Below are 4,549 nucleotides of genomic sequence, written 5' to 3'. Positions count from 1 at the left end.
CCTCATCAAAGTATTGCAAAACATTCCCGCAGCAACGTGCGGGGCGCCATCTAGTTAAACTAGTTTGCGAGGCTATCACAAGTTATGACCATAGTTGCCAGTAGTCCAGGATGTCCGGGCTGTCTATCGCATGGTACTACCCCTTCGGTGATGATGTGCGATAAGGTGTATACTTCTTCATATGACAATTCGGAATGGGTATCATGGCCCTAGGAATTTGGATCAATGCCCCAGGTACGATACATGAGATGTAGAGAAAGATTCCATTGTTTTTACCCAATTTATTTTCCCAATATCACCTGGAGAGAAAAACAATGCCATAATTATGAATCCACCTCTCTCCACTATTATGCTATCATAAATTAAGACCATAGTATGCAAACTTCACCAAACCCCCCTGACTGAGAAAATTTTGACGGAAAATGGTTTCCTCTCCTAGTTTTCGAATGTGGTGCCCATGGTTCCAGGAGATCCCCTAGACTAGGTCATTCACCGTGGTCACAGAACAAACCATTGACCAAACAAGGTTAAGACCCTTCTCATTTATTTGAACTAACCTTTTTATTTTCACATAATTGATCTTTAAACTAAATGTATTTGTATTTTTTTCTTCAATGCCATTTAATATACTGCCGCAAATAATTTTTTGATGTATAACTAGCATAGTTAATTTCCCACAAAAACTAGCATAACTAATAATTCAATCATGCTCATGCACATTAAGGTACATATTTTTATATTTTGTGGTATTTATAAGTGTAAATAAATTCCCTTCTACTAAAGTGCAGTTCAATTTTTTAAAGAATGTTGTATTTTTATAGCTTGGGATGTTTTCCTTGTGAGACAATACGATTTCATTGCCTAAATATGGGGATTAAAATCCTTTTTGTACAAAAATTTAATCTCATCCGGGAGTGACCTTAACAACACAATAGTTCACATGTTGTGGTAACCTAACTAGGTGAGTAAATGAGCCATGCCATTGCACGATCATCACACTATCGATTGGGTATTTTTATAGGCTGGGAAAGGAGATCATTTGTTACAACGGAATTCCTCTAAATCTATGTAAATCAAAAGTATATAATTCAAAAATTAATTTATGTTATTAAAGTCAATTTATAAACTTACCTGTCCATAATATCCAGAAATATCTACAAACCTGGTAGGGAGTGTGCTTAGAGCTTATGAATCTAACAAATAGTTTAGATGCTCCCAGGATATAAGACTATTAAGTTTATAGTATTAAAAGGCATAGTTCTGAAGTGTATCATGTGTCAACAAGTAGATCTTTCTCGAAACCCTTGTTTCGCTCTCACTCATTAAAGGGTCAGGAAACTAGTGAGCATGGATTATCCATTCATGGAATCATGATACAACATCATATTGCTTGTAGCATGCATGAGTGATTTGTAACACAACTTATGTATGATGTGTGTTTCATCTGTTCTTTATTTTTAATGTTTTCAGGTACTTGTCTATGTTATACCTGGAAATTAACCACTCAACAGTCCGCTCATAGTCCAAATTATACACAATAAGATCAAGATTATATTTTGAGGACAACCACGCAAGAGATTATGAATGCATGAACTTACTGCATTGCTTGGGTTGATAACTGCTACCCCTAGGTTCAATGTCAAGGCAACTCTAGCCTATCCCCAAAACCTAACTCTCAAAACCCCGCACCCAAAAGGAACTTACAAACAAAAATTTGTGTATTGGGACTCTTCTTTCTAATTGATCCCAAATTTCAAACCCTGTAAAACACAACTTCGAACCCAATCCTCCTGGTGTCTTGCATCCAACTGATCAGGCACTTCATAAATAGTACCAAATTGATATAATTAGCGGGACTTGCCTTTAAACTACTTAATTAAACTACAAGTTGCCATTAACAGAAGCTCTTAGCTTAATAATTTGAGTATCATATTTTAGAAATCACATTCATGATTGAGAGTGTTTGTAATGCAGAAAAACTTACTCAATGTGTTTGTAAATGGACTCGTATAATTCATACAAGGACCTCCACATTGCAACACGTTATTCTTAGTTCCTTTCCATGAACTTGATAGGAAGTTTTGCACCACTTGGTTTCGCCTTGCCAAGCATGTGAGATTCTGGATTTTTTGAATATACCCCTTTAGGCGAATTATCTGATATTCTTACCTCTTGGATGATTCATGCCATCGCTTGATAATTTTACTAGATGATATGTTGCAAGTTACTGCGAGAATGTATTGCAATATATTTAATGAGAACTAATCCCTCCGTCCCATAATATAAGAGCACTTTTTACACTCGTGTAGTGTCAAAAACGCTCTTATATTGTGAAACAGAGGGAGTAAAATTAAAATTAAAATTATTTATTGAGTTTAATTATTGCATTGTTGCAAAAAAATGTTAAATATAAATAGTATGATACACCTTACAATGAACTAACCAACGAATTGTTTTACTTGTTGCCAACCAACGAAATAGACAAGGGTGATTTCGTCCTACATCCTTTAAAATTCGCGCCTTGGTCACCGTGGCAGAAAAAACACACCTTAGGCCCCTCCCAATGCTCCATCTTGTACAGGTGCTAAGGTTGCCAACTAAGCAAAAAATCTGATGTGGCATGTTAGTTAAGGAGAGAGAGAGAGAGAGAGAGAGAGAGTAGTATGGTGACCCCAGGAAGAAAACTGTGAAGGAAATATGCCCTAGAGGCAATAATAAAGTTATTATTTATTTCTTCATATCATGATAAATGTTTATTATTCATGCTAGAATTGTATTAACCGGAAACATAATACATGTGTGAATACATAGACAAACATAGTGTTACTAGTATGCCTCTACTTGACTAGCTCGTTGATCAAAGATGGTTGAGTTTCCTAACCATAGACATGAGTTGTCATTTGATTAACGGGATCACATCATTAGGAGAATGATGTGATTGACTTGACCCATTCCGTTAGCTTAGCACTTGATCGTTTAGTTTACTGTTATTGCTTTCTTCATGACTTATACATGTTCCTATGACTATGAGATTGTGAACCTCCCGATTACCGGAGGAACACTTTGTGTGCTACCAAATGTCACAACGTAACTGGGTGATTATAAAGGTGCTCTACAGGTGTCTCCGATGGTACTTGTTGAGTTGACATAGATCGAGACTAGGATTTGTCACTCCGATTGTCGGAGAGGTATCTCTGGGCCCTCTCGGTAATGCACATCACTATAAGCCTTGCAAGCAATGTGACTAATGGGTTAGTTGCAGGATGATGCATTACGAAACGAGTAAAGAGACTTGCCGGTAACGAGATTGAGCTAGTGCTACCTCTTGAGCACTGCGTTGGTTTTCCCTTGAAGAGGAAAGGGTGATGCAGCAAGTAGCATAAGTATTTCCCTCAGTTTTTGAGAACCAAGGTATCAATCCAGCAGGAGGCCACGCACGAGTCCCTCGCACCTACACAAACAAACAAATCCTCGCAACCAACGGAATAAAGGGGTTGTCAATCCCTTCACGGTCACTTACGAGAGTGAGATCTGATAGATATTATAAGATAATAGTTTTGGTATTCTTATGATAAAGACGCAAAGTAAAGAAAGCAAAATAAAGACGACGCTAGAAATAACTTGTTGACCGGAGATTAATATAATGGAGAATAGACCCGGGGGCCATAGGTTTCACTAGTGGCTTCTCTCGAGAGCATAAGTATTACGGTGGGTGAACAAATTACTGTTGAGCAATTGACAGAATTGAGCATAGTTATGAGAATATCTAGGTATGATCCTGTATATAGGCATCACGTCCGAGACAAGTAGACCGACTCCTGCCTGCATCTACTACTATTACTCCACACATCGACCGCTATCCAGCATGCATCTAGAGAATTATGTTCATAAGAACAGAGTAACGCTTTAAGTAAGATGACATGATGTTGAGGGATAAACTCATGCAGTATGATATAGACCTCATCTTGTTATCCTCGATGGCAACAATAAAATACGTGCCTTGCTGCCCCTACTGTCACTTGGAAAGGACACCGCAAGATTGAACCCAAAGCTAAGCACTTCTCCCATTGCAAGAAAGCTCAATCTAGTAGGCCAAACCAAACTGATAATTCGAAGAGACTTGCAAAGATAACCAATCATACATAAAAGAATTCAGAGAAGATTCAAATATTGTTCATAGATAAACTTGATCATAAACCCACAATTCATCGGTCTCAACAAACACACCGCAAAAGAAGATTACATCGAATAGATCTCCACAAGAGAGCGGGAGAACATTGTATTGAGATCCAAAAAGAGAGAAGAAGCCATCTAGCTAATAACTATGGACCCGAAGGTCTGAGGTAAACTACTCACACATCATCGGAGAGGCTATGATGTTGATGTAGAAGCCCTCCGTGATCGATGCCCCCTCCGGCGGAGCTCCGGAAAAGGCCCCAAGATGGGATCTCACGGGTACAGAAGGTTGCGGCGGTGGAATTAGGTTTTTGGCTCCGTATCTGGTAGTTTGGGGGTACGTAGGTATATATAGGAGGAAGAAGTACGTCGG

This window comes from Triticum aestivum, chromosome 3D (assembly GCF_018294505.1).
Source record: "Triticum aestivum cultivar Chinese Spring chromosome 3D, IWGSC CS RefSeq v2.1, whole genome shotgun sequence".
NCBI classification, from domain to species: Eukaryota; Viridiplantae; Streptophyta; class Magnoliopsida; order Poales; family Poaceae; genus Triticum; species Triticum aestivum.
Note: the sequence above shows the minus strand (reverse complement) of the source record.